This window comes from Procambarus clarkii, chromosome 26, assembly GCF_040958095.1.
Source record: "Procambarus clarkii isolate CNS0578487 chromosome 26, FALCON_Pclarkii_2.0, whole genome shotgun sequence".
Taxonomy (NCBI): Eukaryota; Metazoa; Arthropoda; class Malacostraca; order Decapoda; family Cambaridae; genus Procambarus; species Procambarus clarkii.
The window spans coordinates 4,816,493-4,828,284 of NC_091175.1; the positions used below are offsets into that span (position 1 = coordinate 4,816,493).

At 39.3% G+C, this 11,792-nt stretch overlaps 1 long non-coding RNA gene across 1 annotated transcript; it reads right to left on the minus strand.

The window, feature by feature from the left end:
- Positions 1–1,848: 1,848 nt before the first annotated feature.
- LOC138368991 (uncharacterized) lies at positions 1,849–9,625 on the minus strand. Its single transcript, XR_011229696.1, has 3 exons — positions 9,557–9,625; positions 7,748–7,855; positions 1,849–2,768 (listed from the first exon to the last, which is right to left on the minus strand). It is a non-coding gene; the product is annotated as an uncharacterized lncRNA (long non-coding RNA).
- Between the last annotated feature and the right edge of the window lie 2,167 nt (positions 9,626–11,792).

Genomic DNA, 11,792 nt, shown 5'->3' on the forward strand with positions numbered 1-11,792 from the left:
AATAACATCGCCGGAAAGACATACCGGTATAAGGGTAGACACACAGACTCACATTAACAAAGTCCCCCCACATTTTCCTCCACGTTAGTGCTCCATCTTCCAAAATACTCACCTAGCCCCAGGGTCCCAGCTTTGAGTCCCTTGACGAACTTGAGGAGCTTAAGAGCCCTCTCATCTCTGTGGTGCTCTGGGTCGACCCCCAACACCACAGCCGCCGCCACCATCAGCACCACAACCAGCAAGACAAACACACGCTGCTGGAAGGAGACAGTATATCAATATTTTCCACTTTGGTTATTTAATACTCAAACACTAAGGCAGTTTTGAACGATATTTAGATCACAGATATTCAGTAAGCAGGACCAACCATTCTTCTCGCCAGTGTCGAGGTTCTGATGCCCAAGGATGTACGACCCTGGTATTTATAAGCCCCCACTCACGCAGTGTCCTTCATAACACTGACCAAATCACCTGGAATTAGGTTCAGGAAAAAATGGAAAATCGAGTGGGCTTGTCCTTGATGTAGTTCTTTGTCCTAGTGCGTCGTAGGTGTCAGGTCTGAATGAGTCGAGGGGTATCTGGTCTGAATACGCCTAGAGTGTCAGGTCTGAGTACGTCGAGAGTGTCAGGTCTGAGTGTGTCGAAAGTGACAGGTTTGAGAACGTCTCGGGATGTCAGGTCTGAGTACGTCGAGTTTGTCAGGTTTGAGTGCGTCATAGGTGTCAGGTCTGAGTGCGCCGAGATTGTCAGGTCTGAGTTCGTCGAGGGTGTCAGGTCTGAGTGCGTTGAGGGTGTCAGGTCTGAGTGCGTTGGAGGTGTCAGGTCGGAGTACGTCGAGGGTGTCAGATCTGAGTGCGTCGAAATGGTGTCAGGTCTGAATACGTCGAGGGTGTCAGGTCTGAGTCCGTCGAGGGTGTCAGGTCTGAGTGCGTCAAAGGTGTCAGGTCCGAGTGCGTAGAATGTCGCCATACCTATAATCAAGGTTTGTCTCGATTTGTCCAAAGTTTTGAGGCCGCACGGATTGGCTCGCCCAAACTGGCAGAGGGAATGACCTTGTTTGTTAAACATAAATACCCAATACTTTACATAAGTATTAACTAAATATCCAAAATAATTCCCTGTGTGATTATGTTTAACGAAGAAATTATTATAAAGATATTATTCGGAATTTCAAAATTGTTAACTATTTAGTAATATTGGTTGAGCGCTTTCATTAATTTACCTAAACAAATTGTATATGAAATTGCATTTCCCTGAATACGTGTTTATATGCCTGAATGAAGTGGTGAAATTAGTATTATGATTTTTATTTAAATCAATGTAAAAATAATTTATTGAGTCAGGGGACTGGCAGCCATTGTGTATATATATATATATATATATATATATATACATATATATATATATATATATATATATATATATATATATATATATATATATATATATATATATATATATATATATATATATATATATATATGACAATGTCAGACCACGGAGGAAAAATGAAACAGGAAATTTCCTTAAGTACTTTCGTATATTAAATACATCTTCAGAAGGTGACCTTCTGAAGATGTATTTAATATACGAAAGTACTTAAGGAAATTTCCTGTTTCATTTTTCCTCCGTGGTCTGACATTGTCACATTCTTAATCACGTGTTTATTTTCGTGATATACACACACATATATATATATATATATAATATATTATATATATATATATATATATATATATATATATATATATATATATATATATATATATATATATATATATGTTAGTCTTATACAAGGGCCCCCGCCCCCCAAGGTCGAATTACTGTATTCCTCTCCCTCCCCCCTCCCTCCCTCCAATAGAGCAACCCCACAACAGGCTGACTAGCTCCGGGGTATCTATTTCTGCTAGGTGAACAGAGGCATTAAGTGAGAGGAAACTCGCACAACTATTTCTGCCCCGCACGGGATTCGAACCTGGAATTCCTATTAGTGAGTCGAGAAGGATGTCGCCGTACTAACAAGGGTATCGTTGTACTCACAAGGGTGTCGCTTTACTCACAAGGGTGTCGTCTTACTCACAAGGGTGTTGCCGTACTCACAAGGGTGTTGCCGTACTCACAAGGGTGTCTCCGTACTCACAAGGGTGTCGTCTTACTCTCAAGGTTGTCGCCGTACTCACAAGGGTGTCGCCGAACTCATAAGGGTGTCGCCGTACTCACAAGGGTGTGGCCGTACTCACAAGGGTGTTGCCGTACTCACAAGGGTGTCGCTGTACTCACAAGGGTGTTGCCGTACTCACAAGGGTGTTGCCGTACTCACAAGGGTGTCGCCGTACTCACAAGGGTGTCGCCGTACTCACAAGGGTGTCGCCGTACTCACAAGGGTGTCGCCGTACTCACAAGGGTGTCGCCGTACTCACAAGGGTGTTGCCGTACTCACAAGGGTGTCGCCGTACTCACAAGGGCGTCGCCGTACTCACAAGGGTGTCGCCGTACTCACAAGGGTGTTGCCGTACTCACAAGGGTGTCGCCGTACTCACAAGGGTGTCGCCGTACTCACAAGGGCGTCGCCGTACTCACAAGGGCGTCGCCGTACTCACAAGGGTGTCGCCGTACTCACAAGGGTGACGCTGAGGGCGGATGAACGAAATTTGATCTTAAAAGTTTCTTGCTACCTGACACCTCGTGTCGAGAGGTAACCTCAAGGACAGTGAAATATTACTGTACTTTTCTCCGCTATTTTGTAGATTTGACCATATAGTTGTTACCTAAAAATATAGATTAAGTTGATTCTGTAATTTAGATCATAAGCACTACATATCAACACACACATACGTATTGCTTACACAAAATCTACACATGCGTACACCAGGGAAAATAAAGGTAAACTATTTAACACGGGTGGTATGCGAACATGGGGATACAGGTGGAAACTTGGGCAGGGATTCGTTCACCCTGATGGCCCTGTTCACCTAGCAGTAAATAGGTACCTGGGAGTTAGACACCTGCACCGAGCTGCTTCCTGAGGGTGTGTAAGAAAATGGAGGCCTGGTCGTGGACCGGACCGCGGGGACGGTAAACCCCGAAGTCATCTCAAGATAACCTCACCTCAGGAGGGTGGGCACACACTGTCTTTTCTTGGACTGTCGGCAACTCTTTGACAGCCTACCCCATAAGAGGCTGGTGCTTAGGTTGAAGAAACAGGCAGGAGTAAATGGTAGGGTGCTCTAGTGGTTACCGGATTCCCTAAGCAATTGAAAGCAGAGAGTTACTGTGAGGGGTGAGATCTCAGAATGGCTTGATGTCATCTTATTATTATTAACATCTTTATTTACAAAATTTAATTACAAATTTGCCTAATTTGAGGAATATAATTAAGTCATATTAAAATGAGGTGGGTCCGAACAGGTTCGGTGTGAACCTGTTCGGACACACCGAACACCGAACGTTCGGTGAGTGCGCCTCTCAACTGTCAATCAACGAATATTTGTTTTCACACACACACCCTCAGGAAGCAGCCCGTAACAGCTGTCTAACTCCCAGGTACCTATTTACTGCTAGGTAATAGGGGCATCAGGGTGAAAGAAACTCTGCCCATTTTTCTCCGCAATCGCCGGGGATCAAACCCCGGTCTCCAGGATTACGAGCCCTGAGTGCTGTCCGCTTAGCCACCAGGCGCCTAAGGTGTGTGTGTGTGTGTATGTGTGTGAGTTTTGTGTGAATGTGAGTATGTGTGTTTCTGTGAGTACGTGTTGAACAAATAATATAGTAATGAGTAATGAACAAGTAGGTCGAACTCCCAGGTCTTCTTGTTGGTGAGATATATATTCATATTTCATAATATTGCATTAATATTTACATATTCAAAGGATTATACAAGCATAAACAATTTGAATTTACAAGATATATATTATTTTTATATATTATTATTTTATATATTATTAGTATTATTTAAAGGAAGGCACAATTGTTGTATATTTATATGGTACACGGTTTTCTAATGGTGGAAATCACAGGTGCTCCTAATAATGGATTATATATAACTTCTCTACTTGGTAAACAAAGTTTTAGAATCAATGTTAGTGCCGTCATCCCTACTGGTATCATAACCGAGTCTGAAGGCCAAGGTAGACCTAGGGACAGACGCTAGATCTGTCCAAAGAGTAGAGTGCAGATGTTTCCTGATAATGTCATATTTAGCATATGTATTTTCGTTGCACTTGAAAGACAACGTATTTTCAGCTGATGAAACCCCGAGATAGTGCTATAGATAGCTATAACTACCTTTTGAGCATTATAAACTAGGGGTTTATAATGTCTTTATGTGGAAGAGCATTATAAGCAAGAACAAGAGCAGAGCCATTAGTGTTACCAATATGCCTAAGCAGAGTAATGCGAAGTAAAGGTGATTCTGATAACTGCATATTTACTATATATCTATCTTAGGCATCTGAAAGAAAAAACATTTCAATGTTCGAAATTACAGGTGCTACACGTAGAGGGTAAACACTCCTTCTATAAATGATAAACTAGGCTTAATAATAGTCTAGAATGCAGGTGTTTATGGAAGTGGTGAAAAATCTAAATTTGAATAATTTTCAGAGATTGCTTATCAATAGCGTAAAGTATTTGGGGTTCTGGTGAAGATATACTTTGCATATTCGTTTGTGCTGTATTTGGAATGCTAGGTTTTAAAATGACTGAAATGACAGATACTCTTACCAGAGTGCTAAACGCTACTTCTTTACTTGGTAAACTAGCTTTAATAATGCATGGAAGTTCTGATGTCTGTAGAAGTAGTGCCATACCTGCACCTGTTCCAAATGACAGATAAGGTTAATAAATTTTGTGATGTTTAGGGGACGGGGCTAAATGCATTTTTGGCATTATTTTTACTGGTCCACCTGGAAGACTAGGGATTTCATTTGTTGAAGTCACAGGTCCTACTATTACTGGACTATACACACCTTCTGTAATTGATAAACCGGATTTAACAATGTATGGGAGAGCAGATGTTAGTAGTGGTGCCTTATCTGCACCTGTTCCATTTGACAGATATGGTTTATCAATTTTATGAAGTGAAATAGATTCTGATAATTGAGCATTTTGCTTTAACATTCCTGGTTCAGCTGGAAGAAGAGGGTTTTCACTTTTTGTAGTCACAGGTGCTTCTATTGGAGGAAAATATACACAACTTTTTAGTTGGTAAATTATAATTGGAAGTACATGTGTCTTTGATGTTGTCATATGAGTATGTATTCAATTTGACAGAGAATGATTATTAAAAATATTAAATATATGTGATTCTGGGGAAGATATATTTGCTACGTATCTAAATGGTGTACCTGGAAGCCTTGATTTTCGAATGGATTAAATTACAGATAATCCTTCCAGAGTGACAATCACTGTTTCTGTAAATGGTAAACAAGGTTCCATTACTTGGAAGTTCGGCTGTCTCTAAATGTGTTATAGAAGTATCTGTCCCAATTTACAGATACTGTTTATCAATAGAATTAACTTTTGATGACCCTTGCAGAGGTATAATATCTTCTTTTGTACTTGGAAAACTAGGTTCAATAATAACTGGAAGAGAACGGGTTCTTAAGGTGTCATATAAGTATCACTACCACTTGACAGTGACTATTTATCAATAACGTTAAGTATATGTAATTCTGGCGAAGAAGAATTTGCTAGGAATGCGTATGATATACATGAAAGACAAGGTTTTGTAAAGGTTGAATTTATAGGTGAGGGATATTCGCTTCTTTTTTCCGTGGTGAACTAGGTTCAATTATAATTGGATGTTCAGCTGTCTCTAAATGGGATATAGAAGAATCTGTACCACTCTCGACAGATTGTTTATCAATAGCATTAGGTGTAGGTGATCTTAGTAAAGGTAAAAGTGGCATATATCTATGTGGCGTACGTAGAAGACTATGCTCTGGAATACTTGAAATATCAGGAGCACTTATGAGAGAGCTATAAGTAGTTTCAACATTTTGTAAAGTAGGGCTTCCAGTGTTTGGAAGCTCAGGCTCAGCATATATATATATATATATATATATATATATTATATATATATATATATATATATTATATATATATATATATATATATATATATATATATATTTATTTATATATATATATATATATATATATATATATATATATATATATATTATATATATATATATATATATATATATATATATATATATACATATATATATACATATATATATATATATTATATATACATATATATATATATATATATATATATATATATATATATATATATATATATATATATATATATATATATATATGCGAACAAGCCAGAATGGTCCCCAGGACTATATGCAACTGAAAACTCACACCGCAGAAGTGACTCGAACCCATAATGCCAGGAGCACAATGCAACTGGTGTGCACTGGACACCTTATCTACTCGACCATCACGACCGGTCAAAAGGAGGTCATAGCCGAAGCTATTTGACCCCCCCCCCCCCCCGCCGGCACTCTGACGGTAATCTTGGGCATAGTATTTTATCAAATCACATCATTCTTTGGGGCACACGTGAGGAACACAAATGCGAACAAGCCTGAATGATCTAAATCACCAGATCACAGGTAACGGAGGCTGCCCTTACAATTATAGTAGTAACTGCCGTGTGTGATGCAAGTGATGAAACCGTTTAATGCAAGAGGTGCAACTGTTTCGTGCAAGAGATGCAATTTTGTGATTCAAGAGGTGCAACTGAGTTATGCAAGAGGTGCATCTGAGTGATGCAAGAGGTGCAACTGTGTGAAGCAAAAGGTGTAACTGTGTGATGTAAGAGGTGCAATTGAGTGATGCAAGAGGTGTAACATTGTGATACCGTTGGTGTATTTGTGTGACGCAAATGTGTTAGCTATGTGATGCAAGAAGTGTAGCTGTGTTAACTGTGTTTTGCAAGATGTGTAGTTGTGTGACGCAAGTGGTGTAACTGTGGGGCACAAGTGTAGTTTAAGACATATTACAGTTATCCACACGACTCGCATTCTTTTGTTCGGATATACTCTCCACCAAATGCGATTTTATTAAGTCTATCCTCTAAATACTTTGCCACAATTTCTGCAAAGTATTGTGGATAGCCCGTGCGTGGTGATCTAGTTACTTTAATTCCGTTTTAGGCTAACATGTTGTTTGAAGTGATTGGTTATTGCACAACTTCCATATTGTGTTTAATGTTGATGTTAATGACATTGTTCATTCTCAGTTCTGTTGGAAGGGTGAGACGTTGTTTTGGTTCTGTTTGTTGGTAGTAAGGTTTACGAAATTCATTGCTCGCGTTTTGCATTAATGAAGTTCGTATAACACTCATTGTTTACATTTTAAACAATTATGTTTTAACACTTATCCACTGGGATCGGCTGGCCTCTGTAGACAAGTTAAACATTATAATTTTATAATGATTCGTTCGTTGTCTCCACGGACCGATTGCTACAAATAATTATTTTGATGAAATAATCTCGTCTTCCGTTGGTACCAGCTGCCTATAATGCATGAGATTCATTTGTCTTCTGCAATAAATTCCCAGCGATAGAGGCCAGTCACTATGCAATTTTTCGTTAATTCTTTATGGAACTGTTTCCTGTACATTTCAAACTTAAGTGTCACCGTCGTTGATCACTTCGGGCTCCTCTCAAGTATAAGAAGAACAAACAACAACCTGTATTACAAGCTAACATCCTGCTGCTTACCATTATAGAAGAGGTGACGGAAGTGAAGTGTCTTGGAAGCCACTTGCTCCTTTCATTTAAAGTTAATCGAGAGACATTCCTGAAACAGCGTCACAAACGAATTTCAGCCTGTTGAAGTAAAAGGCCGTGATGTTTGACGTAAACACAAGTCCAATATAATATAAATACTGACATTTTTATGACGAGTGTAAATAATGTTAATATAATATAAGATCATCTCATTACTTGGCTACATGCAAATTAGAGAGTGAAGTGTCTACGCACTTGGATACCGCAAAACGTTTCATTAAATAAAAGTACAAAGTTAAACTAATCATAATATTAATAATAATGTTATAATCTGTTACAAATAAATTAACAACCCCAGAAACTATTTATTTATTTATATATGGTAAATAATGTCTTTCTGAGTGCCTGTTGTTTAACTGTTTGTCAGTCCGTGGCTCAAGGTAAGATGCTTAGAACTACCCTCACCAAACTTTGCGTGATGGTTTCAGTAGGGTTGGTGCCCAATATGGGAGGATCAGGGCTGACCTCTCGACCCACTTAAAAATAGGTCAGGTTCAACTGCGACCCATCCCCCACGTAATCAGTAAAACGTGGCTGACAGAACCCCTAGAATTTCTCGACCAAGAACACTATTAGACAGTGCAGACCGCTTATCACATGCCTCTGTATGACTAACCATCCTGTGTGATGGGGATTTTTTTAGCATCACCTAGTTAGCTTTTTTGACACACTGTACTCCACTTCATATCGACTAGGGTAGCTGCACTAATGCAGATGTACCTAATATGTTAATAAAAAAAAATAGACCCCTAGTTAGCTTTTTTGACACACTGTACTCCACTTCATATAGTCTAGGGTAGCTGCACTAATGCAGATGTACCTAATGTGTTAATAATAAAAAAAATAGACACATATAGCCCTGTATGACTAACTATCCTGCGAGATGGGATTTTTATTACCACTGCTACCTTATTCAATCTTGTGTTGATGATATCCTCAAAATGCATCTGGAATCTGCCAGTGCAGACTGCTTATCACATGCCCCTGTATACTAGCTACAAATACCCAAATGTTGCAAATACCCAAACTAGACTGCAAGCTCTAGTGGATTCACTCGCTGCTAAAGGTGAATCACGAGCACCTTTTAATGTTAAGTTATAACCTTGGTTATCAACAGTTATCAACTGTTAATACCTTGGAGTTGGTATTAACAGTGACATTGTAAACGATCTACACCGTAGGTTAAAAGAAAGACTAAAACCATTGAAATCCAACGCAATTGACATTGCGTTGGAATTGAGCTATTTTGTTTACCATACTGTTCATTTCGAAAGTATAAGCATAGAGGCCGCACCTAGGACAGGTACCCGCTAAACACATACCGAAACCACGGCGTTGGTACAACGTTCGAAAAAGTTTTAACACCTAACCAGTTATAACACCCAATATAGCAAGTTGTAACAACGCTCTAATACGTCATAAACATGTTAAGCCAAGATGTAACAACTTTATTACAAGTTGTATCAAGCGGAAAATAGTGACATTTTCGGTTTGTGTTTCTAGGGGTAATTTTTTTTTTTAAGAAACAGCCCCATCTGTTGACCCTAAGAGCAACACGCACTCTACTAAATATGTTACGATTCCATTTCAAACGATTCCATTGTTAGACAAACTTGAAGTAGTACAGAATGAAGCCATGAGGATAATTCTTGGTGCCTCAAGATGCACAAGAATCATCAACATGAGGGAAGAACTGAAGCTTCCAACCATACTAGAGAGAATCATGCAAGTCAACACTACCTTTTGCCTTAAAGTGATGAGAGACCTTGCATTGCTCAGAGACAAATTATTTAGTGCTGATAACACCGTATTGACTGGTGTCGACATACCAACTCACTCCTTTTATAATAAATGGCTGAGCAACAATGCCTACAATCTCATTAAACTCAACATTCCTTTTAAGTGCAATCTTTTTGTTTCTGATATTCCTCTTTATCTGTACCCCACCATTCAAGTATCATACAAACCTGTCACCAAGAAAGATAATGAGAATCGTGCTCTTCTCAAAGCTGTTACAGTCGAAACAATTGCCTCCTCCATCGAGAATTTAAGATCTCACGAGCACTGAGTCTACACCGACGGCTCGGTACAATCTTCTACTGGACGGACTAGAGCAGCATGTAGGTTTTAGAAATAATATTTGCACAAAGACTGTCAGTGTCAGGTTAAACAACTGGCTGACCTCCACACAAGCAGAACTAGCAGCATTACAACTAGCTACAAATACCCAAACTAGACTGCAAGCTCTACTGGATTCACTCGCTGCTAAAAGTGAATCACGAGCACCTTTTAATGTTAAGTTATTACCTTGGTTATCAACAGTTATCAACTGTTAATACCTTGGAGTTGGTATTAACAGTGACATTGTAAACGATCTACACCGTTGGTTAAAAGAAAGACTAAAACCATTGAAATCCAACGCAATTGACATTGCGTTGGAATTGAGCTATTTTGTTTACCATACTGTTCATTTCGAAAGTATAAGTATAGAGGCCGCACCTATGACAGGTACGTATTTTTTTTTTTTAAGAAACAGCCCCATCTGTTGACCGTAAGAGCAACACACACTATACTAAATATGTTACGATTCCATTTCAATGTTTCCGATTGCATTGATAAATTGAATTGTCATAGATTTCAATTTATTTTCTTTTTGATTTATTTATTTTGTGTGACATTGTGTTGGAATTGAGCTGTTTTGTTTACCATACAAATCATTTTGTGAGTATAGTGTATTTTTGTCATTGTTTTTTCATTTCGTTTTTAAACTGTTTTTCTTATATTTCAATGGTGGGAACATCAGATCATTTGATGTTATAAATTTTCAGGTGGGAACATCATATCATTTGGGAATGCATTGAACGAGGGAGTGGAAAATGGTGGGGAGGACAAGGGAACAGGAGCGGGGGATGGTTGTGAAAACGAGGGAATATGGGAGGCGATAATGGTGGGAAGGACGAGAGGACGGGGGGAGTTGGGGATGGTGGGGACAGGGGAATGAAGAATGGTGCAGAGAAAAAGGAGATCGGGGAGTGGGGGAGAATGAGGAGACAGGGGGAGGGGGAGTGGTAGGGAGGACGAGGGGACCGGAAGAGTGAGAGATAGTGAAGAAGACGAGGGGATGGTGGAGTGGGGAATGGTTAGGAGGTTGAGGGGACAGTGGAGTGGGAGACTATATGATTAGATTATAAGTTCCTTATTGGAGCCCTCTTGTTTATGCATTGTTAATCACCTGGAAAGAGACGTTAATCACACTCTCTCTCTCTCTCTCTCTTTCTTTCTCTAAGATAATTAAAGATTGTAAGTCCTCAGTAACTTGCATTACCCGAATCTTCAGGTATTTTTAATGCATTGTGTTGTTCATCGTTTTCGAGTAAATGTCAGAAGCGGGTGAACCAATTAGATGCTCGGGTAGCGGTGGGAGTAAGCAGTACTCTACGGAAAACAAATCTCCATTTCAGACTTCAAAAGATAACAGTAATTAACGATTAAATTAACCAGTGATATATGTGACCAACGATATCAGTTCGCTGCGGTAAAAGCAACCAACGATATAACTAACCAAGGATTAGAGTCGCAGTAAAAATAACCAACGGTAAATGTTACCAGTGCAACACGTCTGTGTCTCTTTCACTAACTTTGTTACGGCCATAAATATTTAGTGATCTGGAACTGCTTCGTTAACCTTAATTGGCTGTTTTATGTCCACGGTTGAGTTTTTTATGGTTTATTATGCGAGCTCAGAATTGTTTTTAAATATGTGGATTTTGGAAGGCTATCATTTATGCATTACCACATAGTGATGCACAGGCGAATGTGTATATGCATGAGCACACACACACACACATATTCACACACACATGGCGCCTAGTGGCTGAGTGGACAGCGCTCTGGAGGCATAGATCGACCGGGATCGATCCCGGGCTAAGGCGCAAACATATGGGCAAAGTTTCTTTCACCCTGATGTCCCTGTTAC